Source organism: Apostichopus japonicus, chromosome 17, assembly GCF_037975245.1.
Source record: "Apostichopus japonicus isolate 1M-3 chromosome 17, ASM3797524v1, whole genome shotgun sequence".
NCBI lineage: Eukaryota > Metazoa > Echinodermata > Holothuroidea > Aspidochirotida > Stichopodidae > Apostichopus > Apostichopus japonicus.
In genome coordinates, this window is record NC_092577.1 from 25,566,207 (window position 1) to 25,576,002 (window position 9,796).

Sequence of the window (9,796 nt, forward strand, 5' to 3'; positions counted from 1 at the left end):
ATACAGGGGAAAATTTGCAAAGGGAGTGGGTTACATAGACACCATTTGTGCCCTGAACTGGAAAATTATTGATATTTTCTTTCCAGAAGAAGCAGAACTGTGAAGCACCAATGACAAGCATTCATGCAAAAGCAAGTGCTGAAAAGAAAATGTTCAAGACAATGATTGAGCAAAGGCTGAAATCATCTTTCGAATTTCCTGGTTCAGAGACCCCATCATCATCATATGTGCCAACGCCTGCACCTATCCTTCAACCTCAAACACCTCAACCATCATGAGAGTCAACACCAGCACAACCAGTGACCAACTTAACTCCACTCACCACACTACTAGGGCCTCCTCCACCAGCACCACCACCAGAGTCACCTTCACCGAGAGGGCCATCTCCACCTTCATGGCCATCCCAAGACGCCGAATTTCCATCTACCAATTAATTTTGCCAGCGAACAATACAGCATTATCCATTTGACGGAAGCCCTTGTCTTGGCCAATCAATTTCCTCAGCTTTGAATTCTGCCAATGGCGTAACAAATTATGAGTTGGCACGCCTTAGGGGAGACTATTATCAGCTTGGGTGCACCAACAGGGAGCTTATGCGTGAGAACGACGAGCTCAGGAGAGAGTTACAACGGTATCAACGTAGGCCCCAACCAAAATTACCATGTAATTAATGATTTTGGATACTCTCATCATGTTTACATTTTGTCTTTACTTTAATTACTTTGCTTCTTTTTTTTTACTTATCCTGAAAAACTAAAAGACGTGCAATGTAAGATTATGAGCTGCATCATTCATTGGAAGGATCATGCATCACGGAAGGTCAAATTGATAATATATTGTTTCTGAATTTGTTTGGTCGAAATATGAACTGCAAATGCTCCATCGATATTATGATGCATTAAGAGAAACCTTCAATTTTGTTGTTCTGGTTACACGCATCATTTCAGCGGTGTCTACTACCTCTTCTGTCTTACTATTGATTTCTTTGATATATGGACATATTTTGACAGAATAAAGGTAGTTTTAACAAACATTTTCAATTTATGTCAAGAAGATTTCACAGAACCTTTGCTCTTTCCTTACAGCAGCATTTCTTGAAACGCTTGACAGGTGCATTGGAATGCCAACAAGCCTCCCTTGGCAACAAGAAACAGGTTAGATTTTTGAGGCATTTTTTAAAGGAGGGTAGGTAGTTGAGAGATACACAACTTTCTGTACAGTTTCCCTTCAAATCAGCTATAAATATGCATCCTGCAAAGATTTTCCCAAAAAACTGCCTCATCAGTAGCAATTTCAACCAGAAATTTATTTAATTAGCAGAAACAGACAGTTTGTGTTTGAAAGTCAACTTCCCAGTTTTAAGGAAAATTCAAATATAAACCACTGTACAGAGAGTAATGTAAAATCTCATTATCGTTCATCATTAAAGTAGTAGAGGTGTTGGGGAAGTGATGTTGATATATGTTTGCTTTCTTTCTCTTTTTGTTTTTATATGCTGCAAGGGCATGAATCAGAACAATTGACAGAACTCTTTGAATAATAGTCCCTCATTTAAAGGGAAGAATGACACTCCACAGCCATCCATCATCTTCCTCTAGGCCTGAGGTCGCTTATAACTTAAAGTTGTTCATACTCTTTCTTACAGACAATTTTTTCAGAACCAGAAGTTTCATTTTTTGATGCCATTGAACCGCCAGAGACATCGGTTGAAGAAGACAGTTTTGTCCAAGAATGTGAGAGTAGTGAAACTTTTGAGGTATGTCACATATAGACATCCAATTATGCTGGCATTTTTGGGCCATTTGAAAAGGATTGTCCAGCCAAAAGCTATATCACAGAGTACTATAATCTGAACCTTCTGGTATAACTTAATTCAAATCTAATGCTTTGTTCTCGAATATTAACATTTGAAGTTTTCAAATTTTGTACCAAGAATAAGACTTGAAGCATGCAGGTGTACATAGCCTAGGTGCACATTGAGGAATAAGTTTTGTTTTCTTCACCCAAAAATTTCTATGCCAAAATTTCAATCATTCATTCATAATGTAAATGCATCACATGCATGCATCCCATCTCCATTGGGCAAACAATAAAGTTTGCTTCGATTTGAATTTGGTAGAAAATAATCTAATAAATGGCTCATATGAATTGACTGCAAGTTTTACCAAAATGTGTAGACCTTTTTCCTCAAGAATAATTCTGGAATATCCTTTTAAGTTTTTCACTTCAGCACATGTTTGGCTTCAACTAGTCTTTAAGATCAAAATTTAAGTTTTTTGTTCCATTGGTGTGTACATAAGTGACAATGGTAGGTAAGATGCTTTATATAGGCTGGTATTTAACAAAAGTATCGACTTATTTGTTTCGTCTTAAATCAAGTGAAAGCTTGCCATTTTCTTCTACAGGACCAAGTAGAGTTGGTGAAAGGGTATGCGGCATTGGTTACAAGAGCGCAACTTGCTAACATTCATCTCCAGTCCAATGGGAAGAAACCAAAAAAAGTTTTGAGGAGAGTTTTAGGATTTGCTGTTCACGCCAGAAGAGATGAAGAATGGGTGCGCTCAGGGAAAACGGCAAGCCGTTAACAAAAACTCTTGTGAGAAGAGTGTACCCCTGGATCCTGTTAGTTTACAGGCAGCAAGAGGTATGATCCTTAAATGATGGTGATTTTTTTTAGCTTCATTGGTCATCAAAACAATGCCCTGAAAGTAGTGAAAAGCACGTGAAATGCCTCACAGAATTGCAACCTCAGTGCATAATATGAACCTTGATGGGTAAAGACAACCTATGGGGTTTTGCTTTATCATTCTGATGTGTTTTAATATTCCCAATATGGATTGCCAATTTGGCCCAAACCTATTGCAAAACCAAGGTTGTTTTATGACCTATTTGGTTACCATGAATTGTTATTTTGTTGTATTTAACAACACCTTTCACATCTTTTTCTCCCTTTAAGAATGTTTTTCGAAAGTGTGGAGAGAAAGGAAAGCCGCCGGTCCTTTGCTTGCCCAACTTCAACAGAATTGTAAATCTGAAGTGTTTTGAAACATTTCAACTTTCTGAGAGAATATACTTCCATGGAGGTCATATTTCTTTTAGGTAAACAGAGGTCAACATTTCTTTTTCTTGTTAACACAGTATTTTCAGTGTTTTGAATTCAAACTTAGTATGCAGCTAATTCATTTGATTGAATCCGAAACTGTAAATTGTATACGATAATTGTAAAAGGCCTGGGCAGGCTACAAAATAGAATGGACATACCTTTTCCTCGCCCTTCGCTCTGATGCTAACCATTTCTTCTACGGGGGTGATGCAGAAGGCATAATAGTCACGTCTGTCGACTCCACTGCAGTAGGGCAAGATATCGTAACACTAGGCCTACGCTCCGAACTAATATCAACACTGCTTGTGGATGTCGAAGTTGAGGGTAGGCCTACATGTTCCATACCGGCTTTTTTCCTCTTTATTGTTCGGTAATTACCCGGAAGAATGCTGCGGAATCCCTTGCCTGAGATGTCCCCAAAGCCAAACTGCCGTCGAAGGTTTGCAGCGATTGAGAAGCAATCCTCGTCGAAGTGATCGCTGCATATCACAGTATGCTGAGTAGGCCTTTTAAAATTCGATCGGGCGTTGTTCACAAAGGATACCCAAAGTTTCTTATTTTTTTTTCGAAATTTATGGGTGCTAATTCCTTTTCCAGAAACATTATTAACACCCGCATACAACACATCGGCGCGGCATTTCGGTAAAACGGATGAAGTAGCGTTCCTTATTTGACACTCGAAATTAAGGATTGATTTAGAGTAGGTTGTACACAAACAGAACTAATGAGCTTTGTGCGTAGCGTGGGTCATGTGCCAATACCGCCTCATGTTGCGTCACTTGGTCAGGTGACCTTACGGACCTATGTTTCGGAGAGGGGATTTTAGGAGGGAACTTTTGCACTTATATGAATATTTTTCGCTACAAAACTTAGTATTCTGTGGAGTTATATACTTCAGTAAACCAAAGAGGGCGATAAGTAAAATCATGTTATGTCGTCTTTAAGCGAAGTGGTAAACATTGGGGGCAGACTAGAATCTTGGGTGAACTGGCGATGGGGGCAAAATTACCACAAACTGCCCTAATTATATAGGCTAGGCCCACTGTAAATGGGAAGCTATGTAAGGACTTTTTTCACCTTGACTTTCACCTACCAGAGCCTACGCTTAGCACGTAATCAATGCATCCTCTAGCCCTTCCGTAATGCAGCTATCAATTGTAAGATGGACTCAACGACCCCCCCCCCCCCGGAATGGTGCATCAAAGGTGCATATGTTCCGTCATGGTCAGCAAATTGTCAGTGAAAATGTAAATTTGATGTGGTTCAAAGACATGCAATGGTGTACCAGATTAACTATGCAGGGGTGTAACAATGTCCAGCTTAATTTTGAACATTGACCCGGGGGTAGGAGGTTGCGTCATACAAATTTGATAGGTGCATAACTTGCAGGCTGCGTGTCTAGCCTCCTGTATGTAGGCCATAGGATAGGCCAAACAGTTGACTTTTTACCGTGTGTTGCATTTCAAAGTCTTACACAGTTACACCATTCAATGCTTCAAGGCTTCACTTGATCACTTTTGAATTTTTATGGTTTTTGCAGTTTCCATATAGTACTTAGGCTAGTACTAGGCCTAGGCTTATTACCACAGGCCTACACTTTTACCTTTTTAGACCTTTATTTTACAAATGCATACTTTCATGTTTTTCATGTTATTTGCCTTTTTATTAGCCTACATGTTATTCTCTTATTATTTGAACACCCGGTGTTAGGCCGAGTACGCTTCAAATGTGTTAGGCCTAACTTAATTATTATGCTAGGCCAACCCAGGCTATGCCCTCAAGCCTCTAGTGTAAGTACTGTAGTCTGTAACATATAGCCTAGCCTGGGCCCTGGGTTAAGTATGTACAAAGTACTGTAGGACTAGCATAGAATAGAATATTGCCCCAGGCTAGGCGTATTGTGTTTTTACACAATAGAAACACAGATGTTTCTGTGTGTAATTACTGCCTTTTGTGTTTTTAACATTAGACCTAGGCTAGGCCTAATAGTGACACTAACAAGTCATCCCAATTAACGTCAGACTTACGCAAGCTCTCTTCGGTATCGCGACGTCTCCGAAAAGATCGGAAAGTCTGTCGGACATCAAAATCGTTATCAGTGTCTTCTTCCGAACTAGACCCGGCAATAGCTGCTCTTGCTTTTTCCGACTAGGTTATGAACCGTTCGATGCGAACCGATATTGGAACTTGGACCCGCTTCTTCCATCTTGCAATTTGTACGATGCAGTGTACATGTCACACTTTAGACATTCGAAATCATTTTCTTATAAACTAAAGAGTTATCTAACTTCCATGTACCGTGATTGATATTATTGTCAAGTTTCTTTTGTACATTTTATTTTTCTTTCTTTTCTTTAGGGTTACTAGCTTCGATAAACATTTTATATTCTTTCTAGTATCCTGTATACAGCATTACTGCACTGTTTGTATGTCTATGCCGATGTAGCTTAAAATGTTTGTACCATATATACGTACATAGGTACTGTCGAACACTATTACACCATTGAAGTAATACTTCCATGACTACACTAGCAGGCTAGTATAGTACTAATACAATACTAGACTAGGCCACTACTTCAGAATTATCGGGGTTTTGTGGATGAGGTTCTGTTGATGGCGCTCGTTTTCAATTCCTTTTTGTAGACGTCGGTTCGATACGCTTGAATTACTGATATCAGCAAATGAATTGTTGATATCAGCAATTCCCGCTATTAAGTTTACCGTGGCTATTGGTATGTAAGCAGGCGCGTATCCAGGGGGCGTTGAGACGCGCGCCCCCCGGGTAAGAAAGAGAGGAGAGAAAAGAACAAGAAAAAAGGGAACAAAAAGAGGGGGAAAAGAGGAGGAAGGAGAACAGGGAAGGGAAAAGAAGAAAGAGAAAAAAAAGGAGAAAAGGGCGCACCCACCACTTCTTGAGATTGTTCCCATCTGCATGAAAACGCGCGCCCACAGCCCTACGCCCACCCCTCTCATCACTGCCCGATGAGTTACGAAACTTAATTAATGACCTTTGCCCGTAGTACCAAGACCTCTTGACACAATCCGGCAACACACCACTTCATCGATAACAACTGATTGGGTTGTGTATTAGTGATGTCTACAGGTCGTGCACTGACCTACATGGAGTGTGACCACTCCCGACTTTGCAATTTCCCAAGATCAGGCCCCGAGAAATCCAAAGGGCACTGTACTGTATGGACATCTAGCGATATCTAGGGATGAAAATCCCAAGATCTTCCCTAAACTGAAGGCAGATAGAGAATCGAAGCCTTCAGTGTGTAATGAACTTAAAACTGTGCGTCTTTCGAAATGAAAAGAATGTGGGGCGCAACTCCTGTGGGCCCTATGCTTAGGTTTTATAACTGTATTTGTGCAGTAGTCTCCATTATACTCCATACAGTAGGGGGGGGGGGCACTTGCTCACCCCTGGAAAATTAAAATGATAAAGTTAATCATTGACATTTCATTGATTTCCCCCAGCCAACAGTTCTCTAGTTATGGTCATTGCATACTGACCCATAATGCATCACTGAAATTATTGAAAGTCAAAATCCTAAGACATGAGATGTCAAAATAACCGATGTGTAAATGCAACTTGAACGGGAAGTGTCTTTTCCGACGATCTAGGAGTATTCTCCGCGCCAACCGATGGTGGCGCTCCGCATAAATAGTATCAAGTGTGTTATACCTATATGACCTACTGACCCCCCTGACTACATTTCTGCGGACGCCCTTGCTAGGCCTCCTGATAGGGGGACCCTTTGGGCCAGGAGCCCCCCCCCCCCAGGCTCATCGTTACGCCACTGGTGGAGCATTGCACAATATATTTCATTTATTTGAATTTTTAAAGCAAACTGCAGATATCACATCATATCAGTGAGCATGGAAAATGGCGTTCCGGGATGAACAGCCTCCAAACTGTTAATGTGCGTAGTGGTATATTTTAATTTCCTTCAACGAAGTTTCATAATAGCCGTTGTAAGAGGTTTAATATTTGTACACCAATAAATACACTGTGTCTGAATTGTCGAAAATTTCCTGACCACCATTTTTGGTTTCATCATACGATGAATCATCATACGATGATCATACGATCATACGATCATCATACGATGATATCATCATACGATGATAATCGTAACCTTTGCAATCATGCGCGTGTGTGTGCGTGTGTGTGTGTGTGTGCGTTTGTAACGCCCAGCTTGTAAACACGATATCTCAAGAAGGGAAGCTTGGACAGTTCTCATATTTTGTTTGTAGAAGTACCATATTTAGTACATGAAGCCTATTGTTTTTGGTGTAGGTCAAAAGTCACTTGGGGTCAAATAGTGAAAAGCTTGTAAACATGATATCTCAAGAAGCAAAGCTTGGATTGATTTCATTTTTGGTATGTAGGTTGACCACATTAAGTACAAAAAGCCTATCGTTTTTGGTGGATGTCGAAGGTCATTTAGGGTCACCAGTGGTCAACTTGTAAAAACCTTTTCATAATATACGGTATCTCCCATCGTCCAGCCAATAAGTAGATGACATGGGCGATTCGCCTCAAAAGAATAGGAGAGCCTATTGACAATTGAAAATGATCTTACGGGCATCCGTAGATTTGAATCTGAACTCCCGACAATATCCCCTCTTTCACTTTAACATAGTGACAAAAATCAAAGACTATAGAAAACACTCAAGAAAATTTGAAACTTAATGTATGAGAGCTTGGTAACTAATGACAAAAGTACTTTCCACAACACCCCTTTAACTTTCTGCCTAAACTCTTCTCTTAGCCTCATTCTGCCACCCCCAAAGTTGCAGTCTGAGTACGATATATGAAACATAAAATGGAGAGCAGAAACATTTACAGAGGAAACATTTATTAGGTGAAAGGCACACTTTGGGTAATGGCAATGCTTTGGTAAATACAAAGGTTCATTAAAGGCACATCATTTATAAAAATATTTTACAAAATCTTCTTCAAAAAGATTGTTACCAGACAACTTTTAGTTTCAAACCAGAATTGCTATGGTAGGAAAATTGTACTGTCATCTGGATACTATCAAACTAAAGAAAGACATTGTTTCCTGCAAGTAAACAAGATAAAAGGCAATACATCAGTAAATGAATACTTAAGCAAGACACCAATTCTAGATAGTATAATCTTTAAACACCTCTGATTTTCTGTTTTAACTTTGTGCTTAGTTCTTTGTGCCCTTCATTTCCATATTGAACCCACAAAAAATGCTTTTGTTTTATATAATAAATATTATATCAGAAATGAATACTAAACGAAAGTATACAAATATTTACAATAAAGCAAGAAAACAATTCTAGAACTTTAAACACCTGTACTTTGGCAATGATCTAAGAGCAAGTTTCTGCTTTAGTCATATGTGGACTCCTTTTTGATACATAAGTAGTTATGTTACGAACTATCCTTCAAACTTACTTGAAGAATATTTTCCACATATGAAAGTATTGAATAAACCTGGTCATCCTGCATCTCCCAAGTAATAAAGTTAAATGGCCAAAAAAAAAAAAAAATCATCCTTATACTATCAAACAAAATGATCAAAAGGAAATATTTCCTGAGTTTTGGATGAAAAATGAGATGTTCGGTGTTTGATTTCAAAATAATATATCAAACATGAATACTAATGAATACACATTAAGTTGGTTAACAACATATCCATTATAAATATTATATGAGAAATGAATACCAACAATTCTTGATAGTTTTGAGTATTCTTTAAATACCTCTACTTTGGCAATGATCTGTTTTAGTCATACGTGCACCCCTTTTCTATACAAGTATGTATGTTACAAAGTATCTTTGAAACTCATTTGAAGAACATACGAATAGAAAGCATAAAATGTTAGTCCTTAAAGATTTTCAAAATTATAAACATTTGAATAGCACATATAAAGCTTAGTAAAGTAATCATACTGTTATCTGACTACCATCGAACATTAAAATATGAAAGCCATTTCCTGAGTTTGCGAGACAAGAAAGAGATGCATGAATGTCTGAAAAAAAGTATTGCATCAAAAATGAATACTACATGAAGTATACAAATATTTACATTAAAGCAAGAAAACAATTCTTGATAGTTTGAATAATATTTTAATACCTGTACTTTCAATGGCAATGATCTAAGAGCAAGTTTGTGTCATATGGGCATCCCTTTTCTATACACACATACGTATGTTACAAATTATCTTTTAAACTTATTTGAAGAACATAAAAATGGTAAGCATTGGCATAAAACGTAATCCTTAAAGATTTTAAAAAAAACATAAAAATTTGAATAGCACTATTAAAGCTTACGAAAGAAATCATACTGTTATCTAAATACTATGAAACAGAAAAATTTCTTGAGTTTTGGAACCAAAAAAAATGCTTCTTTGTCTGGAAATAAATAATATAATGAATACTAAATGAAGTATGCAAGTATTTACATTAAAGCATGAAAACAAATCTAGGTAGTTCATATAAAACTCCTCTGCTTTGGCAATGATGTAAGAGCAAGTTATAGTCATTTGTGCTTAAGTAGTTGTGTAACAAACTATCCTTCAAAATAACTTGCAGAAATATTCCAAATATGAAAAATTGGAACAACCCGGATAAAGTTTAGTGAAAAACAAAATTCATATTGACCAATTCATATTTCTCACCCTTGTACTATCAAACAAAATGATCAAAAG

At 38.0% G+C, this 9,796-nt stretch overlaps 1 long non-coding RNA gene across 1 annotated transcript; it reads left to right on the top strand.

The window, feature by feature from the left end:
• The first annotated feature begins 1,641 nt into the window (after nucleotides 1–1,641).
• Nucleotides 1,642–6,452, top strand: LOC139954644 (uncharacterized). Its single transcript, XR_011788149.1, has 3 exons — nucleotides 1,642–1,756; nucleotides 2,406–2,644; nucleotides 2,957–6,452. It is a non-coding gene; the product is annotated as an uncharacterized lncRNA (long non-coding RNA).
• Nucleotides 6,453–9,796: the final 3,344 nt, after the last annotated feature.